This window comes from Tiliqua scincoides, chromosome 3 (assembly GCF_035046505.1).
Source record: "Tiliqua scincoides isolate rTilSci1 chromosome 3, rTilSci1.hap2, whole genome shotgun sequence".
Taxonomy (NCBI): domain Eukaryota; kingdom Metazoa; phylum Chordata; class Lepidosauria; order Squamata; family Scincidae; genus Tiliqua; species Tiliqua scincoides.
The window spans coordinates 79241937-79256204 of record NC_089823.1 but is presented as its reverse complement, the minus strand read 5'-3'; positions in this window follow the sequence as shown (position 1 = coordinate 79256204).

Below are 14268 nucleotides of genomic sequence, written 5' to 3'. Positions count from 1 at the left end.
TTGCAATCCTACCCACACTTACCCAGGAGTAAGTCCCATTTACTATCGTTGTTAAAAGAATATACAGAGCAGCCCTATGCTGCTCTGGGCCAGGTTATCTTAGAGATCGCCTACTTCCGCACAATCCAGCTCGTCCTCTCAGGTCATCAGAGAAGACCTTTTTACAAGTGCCTCCGCCTAAGGAGGTACTTGGGGCGGTGGCAAGAAATAGGGCCTTCTCAGTAGTGGCACCAACGTAATGGAACGCCCTTCCCCTTGACTTGAGAATGGCTCCCTCTCTTGAGACTTTTCGGCGAGGCCTGAAGACCCTTTTGTTTAAACAAGCCTTCTGAGTTCATGGCCTTTTAAACATCTTTTTTACATCTTTTAGTATTTTTTACAGGCCTGTGTCCTCTATGATCTGCTGCTTTATGCTTTTTATCTGACTTTTTATCTGACTACTGTTTTTATGGTTTTTGTTAATGTGTTTTAATATGTTTTTATCTGTTTGTCAAATTATGTTTTAATCTGTTTTTAACATGTTGTAGGCCGCCCTGGGTCCCTTTGGGGAGAATAATAATAATAATAATAATAATAATAATAATAATAATAATTATTATTATTATTATTATTATTATTACATGGCAGCTTGTTAAAAGTACAGGTCTGTACCATTTCCCCAAATGCAGTCACATACCATGGGAGCATCAAGTCTAATATATTAAAAATAAAATATTGAAATGAATGGGGACCCACCTGAAATGGGCTCGCGACCCACCTAGTGGGTCCCAACCCACAGTTTGAAAAACACTGACTTAGGGTTTTCCGTATCATGTTTATCAGAATATTGAACTGTCAGCATTAGCCACTAAATGAATGCAAGCACAAATTGCCAATTTCATCTCATGTGTCTCCTAAAACTACAATTCTGCAAAAAAAAAAAAAAAAATTATTATTGCCAGTTGTAGGATAAGCAACAGTTCATTGCCGTTCACAGTATGGTTGGTAGTTATAGTATTATTTCTTCATAGTTTGTGGACTTAATTGAATCCTTTCTCCTTCATTTTTTTTAAACACAGGAAACTAATTACAATGTTTGGCTTCCATTCACCTCCGGCTCTTTTAATCCCCTTGTGAATCTTACTGATGCTTCTGTAAATTGTAATTAAGAACAGAAATAGGGCATGCTATGTTATGCATCAAGGTTGCTATTAAACAGTCACCTTTCATTAAGAAATAATCACTGTCTCTGCATAAATAGAACGGGAGATTATGATAGCAGGATGGGAACGACTGGTGTGACCAGACTTTGAAATGGTTTTAGTGTACAGTTTCTTTGCATCTAGGCTGTATCTGGTAGCCAATCTAGGATGTAATTCATCTGGTAGTCAGTCTTAGATGTAATTCTATAGATGAAGCTATCCTAATTTCTAAGAGTGATTTGGAAGTTGATTAAAATATTAAATGGCTTTTCTTCTGCATATGGCTTTTATTAAGCAGATACAACAAAATCAATATAACTATCAATCTTTGCTTAATGTTTATCCAGTAAAGTTTTTATATGTTTGATATTTTTACTCTAATGAACGCATGGAAACATCTGTGGTTCATATTTTCTATTACTCATCAAGAATTGATTCTCAGCATCTCAATCCTGTATGGGCTTGTTTCTTAATGAATACAGAACATTATTGCAGCTATATAGATTACACTTACCATTGACAGATTGGCAGCCCAATCCTAACCTTCTCTAGAATCGACAGGCCAACTGGCCTGAGCTAACCAGAGCAGGTTAAGTGTAGGCTAGAGGTCAACTCCAGATAAGGGGATATTTTCCCCTTGCTCCACGTCAAGTCCCAGCCACCCCATGGGACTACTCAGATATGCCAGCAATTTTGGAAGTTTTGGATTGGATTTTGGAAGTTTTGGATTTTGGACCAATGGAAGTTAAGAACATAAGAACATAAGAACATAAGAACAGCCCCACTGGATCAGGCCATAGGCCCATCTAGTCCAGCTTCCTGTATCTCACAGCGGCCCACCAAATGCCCCAGGGAGCACACCAGATAACAAGAGACCTCATCCTGGTGCTCTGCCCTACATCTGGCATTCTGACTTAACCCATTCCTAAAATCAGGAGGTTGCGCATACACATCATGGCTTGTACCCCATAATGGATTTTTCCTCCAGAAACTCGTCCAATCCCCTTTTAAAGGCGTCTAGGCTAGACGCCAGCACCACATCCTGTGGCAAGGAGTTCCACAGACCGACCACGCGCTGAGTAAAGAAATATTTTCTTTTGTCTGTCCTAACCCGCCCAACACTCAATTTTAGTGGATGTCCCCTGGTTCTGGTATTATGTGAGAGTGTAAAGAGCATCTCCCTATCCACTCTGTCCATCCCCTGCATAATTTTGTATGTCTCAATCATGTCCCCCCTCAAGCGTCTCTTTTCTAGGCTGAAGAGGCCCAAACGCCGTAGCCTTTCCTCATAAGGAAGGTGCCCCAGCCCCGTAATCATCTTAGTCGCTCTCTTTTGCACCTTTTCCATTTCCACTATGTCTTTTTTGAGATGCGGCGACCAGAACTGGACACAATACTCCAGGTGTGGCCTTACCATAGATTTGTACAACGGCATTATAATACTAACCGTTTTGTTCTCAATACCCTTCCTAATGATCCCAAGCATAGAATTGGCCTTCTTCACTGCCGCCGCACATTGGGTCGACACTTTCATCGACCTGTCCACCACCACCCCAAGATCTTTCTCCTGATCTGTCACAGACAGCTCAGAACCCATCAGCCTATATCTAAAGTTTTGATTTTTTGCCCCAATGTGCATGACTTTACACTTACTGACATTGAAGCGCATCTGCCATTTTGCTGCCCATTCTGCCAGTCTGGAGAGATCCTTCTGGAGCTCCTCACAATCACTTCTGGTCTTTACCACTCGGAAAAGTTTGGTGTCATCTGCAAACTTAGCCACTTCACTGCTCAACCCTGTCTCCAGGTCATTTATGAAGAGGTTGAAAAGCACCGGTCCCAGGACAGATCCTTGGGGCACACCGCTTTTCACCTCTCTCCATTCTGAAAATTGCCCATTGACACCCACTCTCTGCTTCCTGGCCTCCAACCAGTTCTCAATCCACGAGAGGACCTGTCCTCTAATTCCCTGACTGTGGAGTTTTTTCAGTAGCCTTTGGTGAGGGACCGTGTCAAACGCCTTCTGAAAGTCCAGATATATAATGTCCACGGGTTCTCCTGCATCCACATGCCTGTTGACCTTTTCAAAGAATTCTATAAGGTTCGTGAGGCAAGACTTACCCTTACAGAAGCCATGCTGACTCTCCCTCAGCAAGGCCTGTTCGTCTATGTGTTTTGAGATCCTATCTTTGATGAGGCATTCCACCATCTTACCCGGTATAGATGTTAGGCTGACCGGCCTATAGTTTCCCGGGTCCCCCCTCTTTCCCTTTTTAAAAATAGGCGTGACATTTGCTATCCTCCAATCTTCTGGTACCGTGGCCGTTTTGAGGGACAAGTTGCATACCTTAGTCAAGAGATCTGCAACTTCATTCTTCAATTCCTTAATAACCCTTGGGTGTATGCCATCAGGGCCCGGTGACTTATTGATCTTTAATTTATCAATGAGGTCTGAAACATCTTCTCTTTTAACCTCTATCTGACTTAACTCCTCGGTCAGGAGGGGCCGTTCGGGCAGTGGTATCTGCCCGAGGTCTTCTGCCGTGAAGACAGATGCAAAGAACTCATTTAATTTCTCTGCCATCTCTAAGTCTCCTTTTATCTCCCCTTTCCCTCCCTCACCATCCAGAGGGCCAACCGCTTCTCTGGCGGGTTTCCTGCTTCTAACATATTTGAAGAAGCTTTTATTATTCCCCTTAATGTTGCTGGCCATGCGTTCCTCATAGTCTCGCTTGGCCTCCCCTATCACCTTCTTACATTTCTTTTGCCACAGTTTATGTTCCTTTTTATTCTCTTCATTAGGGCAAGACTTCCATTTACGGAAGGAAGCTTCCTTGCCCTTCACAGCCTCTCTAACTTGGCTGGTTAGCCATGCGGGCACTCTCCTGGATTTAGTGGAACCCTTCTTTCTTTGCGGTATACACCTCTGCTGGGCCTCTATTACTGTTGTTTTAAGCAGCCTCCATGCACTCTGGAGAGACTGGACTCTTTTTACCCTCCCTTTCAACCTCCTTCTAACCAGCCTCCTCATTTGAGGGAAGTCCGCCCGTCGGAAGTTCCATTTTGAATGGGAGAATTGAGGCCGCACACATTATTTTTTGACAACATTGTTTTAGTTCTGTTATGTTGCCACAATACAGAATAAAAATAGAAAAAATTAAAGATGGTATTTCATTGCGATAATGGGGTAGCTTGTTTTATTTAATGGCAATGTTCCATACTTCCTTTAACCCATTTCTGTCCAGCTCACAAGTGTACACATTTGATCCCTGTTGTGTATATGCAATGTTGGGCTGAAATGGCTTAAACATTTAAAAATAAATAAAGTGAAAATTGGGAGGAACGCATGTCCTCCCCCCAGCAGCTCATCACCCACTTGCTCTGCTGTTTCCCTCCAGTGGCATAGCTAAGGCATCTATCTACAACCTGGGGTCAAAGAACATTTTGTAACCCCCTGCATGACAAAATCAAATTTAATTAAATAAATAAAAAGTTATTGGTTCCATGCTGTATCATAATACCATCTCATTGGCACTCAGAACAAACAGTCTCATAGGTCACTTTGGAGTTAGGCAAATCCACTTTATGCTCCACAAGGCAGTTGTGTTTTCATTTTCTGGTTAATTGGCCATAACTTTTGATGGAAAACAGATATTCCAGTGCGGTTTGTTTCATTGCATTCAGCATTAAATTACCTTTCCAATGATATATAACATGATGGTATTATTCATACACACCAAGATTTTCACAATTTTGGTCACTAGTGTCAAGCTCAGCTTGTTGTCCCCCTAAAGCTTGATGCCCGGTGCAGCAGCTACCCCCTGCACCCCCTTAGCTATGCCACTGGTGCCATGATATGAAAAGGTTGAACATCCCTGCTCTGGATGCTACTTCATATTTCATTTAAGAGCTATATTAGCAATGCTCTCAAACTTCAGTGGCAGGCTACTTATGTAGGCTTATGATTACTGGTAATACTTATGACTACTTACGTTGGTGGTTACATTTCTGTTATTAGAGTTTTTCAGAAAGATGAAAGTCTAGGCATCTTTTTTTCTTTTTTTTTGAGGGCGAGGGGGAAATTCATAGTCCATGGAAGCATTACTCTGGATGCCACTTTATATTTTTAAATTACACAGATGTAGGTTTAGGGAAAATATTAGCAAAGCTCTCAGACTTCGGTGGCAGACTACTCATGTAGGCTTATGATTATTGGTAGTATTTATGCTGGCTGTAACAGTTCTATTATTAGACGTTTTCAGTAAGATGAAAGTCCAGGCACCTGTTGTTTGGGGGAGCTACTAGATTCTGTTCTGTTTTATGTTTCAGCTGTTCTATTACCTAAACATAGATGTGATTCAGTCCATATACAGGTGCCCCACATTATCCGCAGGGGCTCCGTTCCCAGAACCCCTGCAGATTCCGAAACCCACAGATGATGAAATCCATGGGTCTGGGTACATGTAACCCTCCAGGAGCTATACGAACTGTGTTCCAGTCAGTGGTGTCACTAGGGTTTGCGTCACCCGGTGCAGGAGGCCAGTGTGTCACCCCATGCAGTGGGCGGGGCAACACCCCAGGTGGTGGGCATGGTGATCTATCATTGCCCTGCCCCCACTGGTTTTTTGGCTGTACCTTTTGATAGAATAAAAATATTTCAACGTGGTTTGTTTCATTGCATTCTGCATGAAAGTACGCATTAATTGATATATAACATGATGGTATTATTTCTCCAAACTGTGATTCTAGTGATTTTGGTCACTAGTGGTGTCACACCCCTCCCGGGGGTCAACTGACTAGCACCTTATTGCAGCAGTTCTCAAACTTTTAGCACCGGCACCCACTTTTTAGAATGACAATCTGTCCAGGACCCACAGGAAGTGACATCATGGCCAGAAGTGACATTATAAAGCAAATTAAAATAAATAATTATAAATAATTAAATTAAAGTAAAACAAATAAATAAGGGGAAGCCAGCCCTGTTCCACTAAGTGAATTTTCTCTGTAGCCTGCCTGCAATAACACTCCCTCCCCCCCCCCCAAAAAAAAAGAATCAGTAAGATTTGCAACCTTACCCAGTACCGAGTTCAATTTAAATTCTTATTTCAGGCATATCACTATCAGGACTTGTCTGGCTTTACTAAAATAAAATATTTTATTTTTCTAAAATAGAAAAAAGTTCACCTTACCCTCTCAAGCCTCTGTTTCATTCTGGTGGCCTCACATTCCCCTTTGCCTTACCTGCGCAGCAGCCAAGGCACATATGCTTACTTGCGAGTAAATGCGACAGTGTGGCTTAGTTCACTTTCCTTAGGGCTCAATACAATCGCCTGCTTGGAGGGAGGGACCTCTTTCTTGGGTGTTTTTGGGGGGCTACATTCATTGGATCAGGACCTTTCTGGTGTCGCTGGATTCCTCTCAGCCTGCCCTTTCTGACAAACTAAGGCAAGTTCACCTACTTGTGAGTAAACATGCGATATGGCTCAGTTTCGTTTTACATAAGGCTCCATAAATTTTTTGTTTTCCAGTTTTTTCTAATAATATTTGACAGAAAGGAGATATTTCACTCCGGGTTTTTTTATTGTGTTCTGCTGGAAATTCCGCATCCAACGGTATGTAACTTGACAGTATTATTCCTAACCACCATGATTTTAGTGCATCATCCCCCCCCAGTGCGTGTCACCCTCTCTCGCACGTCACCTGGTGCAGCCCACACCTCCCACACACCCCTAGCAATGCCACTGGTTCCAGTCATCTCCAGTCATCTCTGAGAAACTGGAAGTGACATTTCTGGCCCTTATAAGGCCTTCTGAGGCCAAGGGAAACCTCCCTAAGCCTCAGAATGCTGTATAAAGGCCTAAAATCAGTTCAGTTCAGTTCAGTAAGACCTTTATTGGCATAAATTACAGAGAAAAAAAAAACAAGACACAAATATACAATGACATCACAACATGATCACCAGTCCTTTTCTCACACATTGCCCAGGCACCCAGAATTCTGCCTGGCTATTACCCCGGATGAAAAGGAAGCGACCTTATCCAGGGACTCAGATTCAGATGTGGAAAGGAGAAACTGGAGCATGATTGAATCCTCCCAGCCCTGCATCCTAGCTAACAATGGGCCTAGATATTTCATGTGTGAAGCATCATGCAATGGGCAATAGAAAAAGGTACGTGTCTCGATACAATCCCTACCACACTTGCATTTCCTCTCTGAGTAGGGGATACCACTAAACCTGCCCGTTAACAAGGCCAATGGAAGAGCGTTACATCTTGCAAGTGTGAAAGCTGTCCGAGCCTGCGGGCACGCCAGGTGATAAAAGAAGGGGGCTGTTTTCCCAAAACTAACCGGAACATGGAGATAGAGTGCAGAGCATGTGGTTTTGGCAGCTCTTGTTGTTCAATGTCAAGAATTCTTTCTTTGACAAGTCTGTAAGCTACATCACGGCCCATCATGCCTAGCTCTGAGGTGTCCAGCCCTACTGACTTAAGTTTAATTACGATCGCTGATCGTAAAAGATCAGCGATCTCCAAAGGCCGGACTGAATCTGACAGTAGTTGGTGCATTAGACCAGGAGAGGTAGGGTTAAATAAAATCCTAAACCAGAATTTCAATAATCTTAGCCATGCAGTGGTCTTTAACCAAATTAACCCCACCTCGAGACACAGAACCGGGTAGGGAACACACCTGGGTAAACCCAAAATCTTCCACAAAAAAGAGGCTTGAATGCGTTCTGGTGATTGGTTAATAGCCTTAAACCAGACAGGAGAGCCATAGAGAACCTGGGAAAGAACCTTCCCCTTAAACCTTCCAGAGTGGCCGGAAAATAGCCATTGCCGCAGGTGAAAAAGAAACGGGAAATAGCTGAGGATGCTAGTTTGGATGCGTTCTGCACTGCCTTACGATGAAAAGCCCATGTGAGCCTGTAATGGAAGTTGATTCTCAGGTACTTGAAATGCTTGACCTGTTCAAGTTTGTTGCCATTACAAGACCATTTAAAAGCTTTCCATCTGTTGGCGAATATCATTATTTTAGATTTAGTGTAATTGATCTGCAATTTGTTGGACAAGAAATACTCTGCAGCACGGCTGAGCAGACGTTTTAGGCCAGTCCTAGTACGAGATATCAGTACTGCATCATCCTCATACAGAAGTAGCAGCACTTGGCTTGCGCCAAGTTTCGGGCAATGGCTATCCACTTCCTTCAGGGATGGGGCAAGGTCACTCAGAAACAGATTGAAAAGCATGGGGGCCAAGACACAGCCCTGTTTGACCCCTTTGTTAGTAGCGATGGGATGAGTTAGATTCCCACTCCAGGAGCATATAACCCTGCATGAAGTATTTAGATGGAGGGATCTAATCAGCAGCAGTAATCTTTTATCAATTCCCATATTTTCCAACTTGGACCAAAGAAGCTCCCTATCCACAGAATCAAAGGCACCTTTCAAGTCAAGGAAGGCACATAAAGGCGAGCCTTACATATCCTAACCTGCTTATGGGCCAAGTGAGCCAGGATCAGGCAGTTGTCCGAAGTTGATTTGCCTATGAAGTCAGTTTGCTCGGGGCCTAAGATGCCTTGCAAAGTAACCCAAAGAATAAGTTTATTGCATAGGTGTTTAGCATAGATCTTACCTGCTACAGAAAACAAACTAACGGGCCAAAAATTTCCTGGTATATTAGGGTCACCCTTTTTATGGATAGGGATAACTGTCGCTGTAAGCCAGGCATTGGGCAATAGGCCAAATCTGTCAATTGATGTAAAGACGTGGGCAAGTAACTGGGCCCACCATTCCAGATCACCTTTTAGACGTTCGGATGGTATTTCATCTGGGCCTGCGGCCTTTCCTGGCTTCAATTGCATAATTAGCTCTTTAATTTCCTCAGGGGTCACAGGAGGCCAAATAGGCAGATCCATGGAGGTGAAGTCAGGGTAGGTGTCCAGGAATTTGCTCTTATCATAAAAAAGATCTGTGAAGTGTTGAACCCATGTAGACGATGGAATAACAGCAGGGTCCTATGTTTCTGGTCTACATGAACCCGGTACAAATGCCCAAAATTGTTTGTTATTTTTCTGTTGAATCGCTTGATGCAGCTTATTCCATTGAGTTAAAACAAACTTTTTCTTCTTCTCTGTCAATAAAACTCTTAGTTGTTTTTTAAGAGTAGAGTATTTAACTAGACAATTGGGGTCACTGTACTTTCTAAAATTTAAGTAAGAAGCCCTGATACACGCCTTAAGATCCCTGCATTCACTATCAAACCAATCCTTTCTGTCAAATGCGCTGCATGTTTGAACCAACTTGGGCCTGGAACTCAGGACCTTAAAAATGTAACCAATAAAACCATCAAAGGATTTGATTTAAACAAATGGATCTGAATCCTGTAGAATGGCCGATAGAAAATCTCTACTTGCTGGTTCCGTTCTTAAACAATGGATGTTTGGGGAAAGGGCACTATTAGCCATGATTTTATACCTACACTCTAGATTTATATCTACCGCAGCTTGTAATGGAACACTCCCAGGATGGAGGTCAAGGACCAAGATTAAAGGTAAATGGTCACTAAGGGTTAGGTCCCCAATGGTAAACTCTTTCACATGATGATTCATTTTAGTGGAAACTAAAATGTAATCCACAACATTGGCGCCACGGGAGGATACAAAAGTAAATTTATCAGCATTGGGGAACTCTTTTAGACCGTTAAGCCAAATCATGTTAGAGCTGATAGAAAACTTACATTAGCATTATAGTATGCAACTTTGGACCGCCTGCTTAGTGCGCAAATGGGGGGGAGGGAGCTGTCATCATCCACATCCCAGGCTCTACGGAAGATATCTGCTGAATTCCCCACCCTGGCATTTAAATCGTCCGACAAAACATTTTCAGCATGGGGGTGGGCCCTCTTAAGGTCATTCATACATGACGATAGATCATTTCAGAGCTGGGTCCTTTGTAAGCTGTTAAGCGAAGGAGGAATATAAGTGTTGACGCAGATTAAGTCAATGCCCGCAAAAGACACCTTCAGTGCTTGTATCTTACAACACCCTGGAATGATGTCTAAAGGGCGTGACTTAAACTGCTTCAGCACAAGGCTGGCTAAACCCACTAAAGGATGACATTAGAGGTGGGTTTAGTTGCAGGTACTACAAAAGCCCTGTAGCCAGGAATATACAGATGGTCCAAAACCCACGTCTCCTGCAACAGAATAATGTCAAAGGTTCTAAGATAGCTTAAGAAGCCGCTGTCATTTTTCTTGTTCTTCTACCATGCAGTGTTCCAGAAAAGAATTCTTAGATGGGAAGAGGTAGTTGGAGCTGGAGAAGCATTAATTAGTCAATCTTCGCTTCCTGATAGACACTCAGTACCAGAAGGATTGTGAGAAACGCAGCTACTCAGGGCTAAATTGGCCACAGGAGATGGTGTAAAATCCGTGGAATGAGGGGCAGCAGTTGCCTCCATGGTTGCTTCTGGAACAGATACATGAGCTGATGCTTGCACTGGAAGGATTTCATAGGTCAAAGTTTCTGCGTTGTGATAGAGAAGTTCTGCTCTAACTCTGTCCAGGGATCTGATAATATTTAGTTGTTCTGGTCTTGTGAATTCCTTAAAGGCACTGATGGCACCCTCCACAATGTCATCGCCCTCCAGCTGTAATTCCATTATCAGATCTTTCTCCACCAATGCAGGAGGATCTGCCCTAAAACCTTGTTCTGCTGACAAGGGGCCTTTGGGGGGTGGGCGCACCCCTGCAATGAGTGTATGGTCATCAGTAGATAGATGCATTGAGAGGTCAGTAGTTACTGAGTAAATTGATCCTGTGTTTTGGCCATCTACTTCTGTGTCCACAAGGGATCTGGAGGGTGAGTGAGAGCGAGACGTCTCTGGCAAAGCCTTACAGGACTCAAGAGCTAATTCCAACTCCTCAGCACTTGGAACAACAGACACTGCCCCTGATGGCACCCCATCCAGGGCTTTAGATAAGGGGCTCATATTAGACTGTGGTGGTCTTGGGGAAGATGACAAGACCTGGACTGAGTCACTAGGCAATTGTTGGTTAGCTACAACATGATGCAAGTTCTCTTCAGATTTAGTCATGTGGCACAGCAAACCCATCCCATTGAGATAGTCCAACTCTTTAGCCAATTCGTTCATCACCACAGGCTTAAAGGCTTCAGAAGAAGAGCTATTCATAGGCTCCACTGCTCCAGTTAGGGGGAGTATGCAAACAGAAGGTGACTGAGCTCCCACCATCTCAGATATCATTGACGAATGTACCTGGTCTGGTGCATGAGGTTTGGTGCTACTGCCAAAATGCTGAGCTTGCCATTCACTATTAGAAGCTGCACTAGTTGAACAGCCAGTTGTTAAATTAGCTGGCTGAGAGAAAGCTGAAGCTTGTGGGTTATGCAGTGAAGATTTTAACTGAAGCAAAGCATTTCCTAAAGAATCAGTGGCAGCCTTTAACTCATTAACATTAGGCAGCAACAAAGGACTTGAATCAGGAGAAAAGCAATTGGCAACTCCCACGCTCTGGGGACGGTTATCTTTCCTCCGGTGACTGGGCACAGAGCCAGCCTGAGCCAGCTTCAAGGCTGATGGAAGGAGAGGAGGGGGAGGCTGCATTCTATGCCTTAGGAGCAAAGGTTTAACAATCATGTCAGCAAAGACTCTCCGCAAGAAGATGCCAATGGATTGAAGAAAGCAACTCTTCCCATGCAGCTGGCCAGGAATCCAAGAGGTGCTAAACTTCAAAAGAAGCCGGGTCTAGTTTGGAGACTGGGGAATCCAGGGTAGTTTTATGATTTCCTGCAGATCAACACAGACAGCCTGGGATGGATCAAGGTATAACAATCTGCATAGAGAGTCTTTTGCCCTCAATTTGTTGGACCAGCGCCCCTTATGGATGGGGGAGTCCTGGAATTCCAGCAGTATTTGATTTTTCAACAAGCAATAGGCAGATTTACCACAATCCAGATTCTCACGAAGCCCCAGCTGTTTAGCTTCCCCTGGTTTGTTAGAGTTCAAACCCAGAACTTGTGCAGAGAGGGAAGATAAGGGCAGTTGAATAGCCTTATGGAGTGAGTCCAGCTGGGCAAGAATAGTGTTAAGCTGTTTACATACAAAAAGAACCATGTTTCCAATAATAATGTTGTAATCACCCAATAAGGACAAAAAACAGTTGCTGAGACCATTCTCCTGAGATAATGAAGATAATGACTGCTTGTCCTGTGGAGAGGGAGCTGAAGGGATGGGTGAAGGAGGGCAGGCTGACGATGTGCCAATATGACTAGAGGGAGACTGGTAGTTTTTCTCCGCTTCTGTTTCGGAAACATTAAGAGCCTCATATCTGTTGGGAGAAGCGAGATTCATGAGCTCATCTACTGTGTCTGACCATGCTGGGAGGTCCTCCAGATGTAGCTGCTTGGCTGACTTGATAAGAGAGTTGCCCTGTCCAGGGGAGTGTTTATGCCTTCTCCTCTTCCCCATCGGAGCAGCTTTTTAGAATCCACTGTAATCCAAAGACAAGGGTGCAGACTGGAAACAGCTGGTAGTATTGCTTTGCTCTACCAAGACTCAGAAAGCATCCAGAGGAGGAAAAAGAGTCAATGGATCCAACTGAAGAGAAATATCAGGGCATATAACAGGAGCACAATAGCAGGAATTCTACCAGGTGGCCATGCTGGAATCCATTCAAAGGCCTAAAATGTCACTTCCAGTTTGAAGTGCCCTTCAAATACCTCCACAGGCCTCAGAACACCCTCTGGGGCTGCTGCCAGCATGTGTGTGAGTGTTGGAGTTCACTTTAAATACTCCCCTGTTGTCCCTGCCCATCTGATGTTTTTTTATTTTTAACCTGATTGTTAGCTGCCTTGGGTGCCCTTCGGGGAGAAAAGTGGAATATAAATCGAATAAATAAATAAATAAATAAATAAATAAATAAATATAAACAGAGTGGGAGGCGGTGGGAGGGACTGCGTGAGAGCAGGCACAAAAGCAGTGAGAGGGAGGAGGGGCACGCACAGCAGCTAAGAAGCTTACCAGGATGACCCAATCCTTGGCAGCTCTACTCAGTAGTAGTCCCACCATAGCCGGTCATTCAGTGAGGCTTCCTCCACCCAAGTAACAACAGAGTGAATGAGAAACCATGAATGAGAAACCAACATGAACAACTGGTTATGAACATGGCATGGTTATGAACAGCTGGTTGTGAACAGTATTTTTCTGAAGCTATAAATAGTGAGTAGTTACTTGTCTATTGCCATAGCTTATCTAAGGACTCATTATTGTGTTTGAGTACAATTATGGATTTTTTGTGTACACAATATAGCTGAAGGCAAACAGTATACTAATGAAATGCTTCTTTATCAGTATTGCAGACATCTGTAACGATGGATTTTTTAAAAACAGAAATAAAGTGTTCCTTAGCAATGAAACAGTATTTTTAATCAATAGTTTTCAAAGGCAGCTTGGGTGAATTACATAGTATTTAAGTTCTGCGCCTTGATGTTTGGTTATCTGGATTTACTGTAATATCAATTTTGCAATACTTCCAGTGACGTTGCCCCAGGGCTTCATTGGGATCAATGTTTGCTTTTGTTTCTTTGAATCACTTTCTTTGGTACTAGTGGGATATGACATGAAGTCCCATATTCTCCATTACAAAGGAAAAATGGTAGTCTATAAACCAGGAATAACCTCCAGTAAATAAAAAATCTGGTAACCTATCTGGAGTTTCAAAAATATAAAATGCCTTTTCAAACTAATGTTTTGGGGCCCTGTAATTGGCAATTTGAAGCAAACATACTAAACAGTCTTGTGGTTTCTCTTAAGGTTGAGGAAGCAGGGGTGATTTAGATGGGACTTTCAGAGATCACTAACCCAAGCTTCTCCTCTCTCCAAATAGCCATGTATCCCAAATTTCCTTTCTCAGCTCTTATTCCAGACTCTGACCAAAATAAAGTGGGACTGGTGCCAACTCTGATGTGAAGGTTTGTTCCATTTTACTTTTTTAATACAGGTTGCCTATTCCTTATCTGGACTGCTTTGGATGGGAAGGTGTCTGGATTTCTGATTTGTTAGGACTTTGGA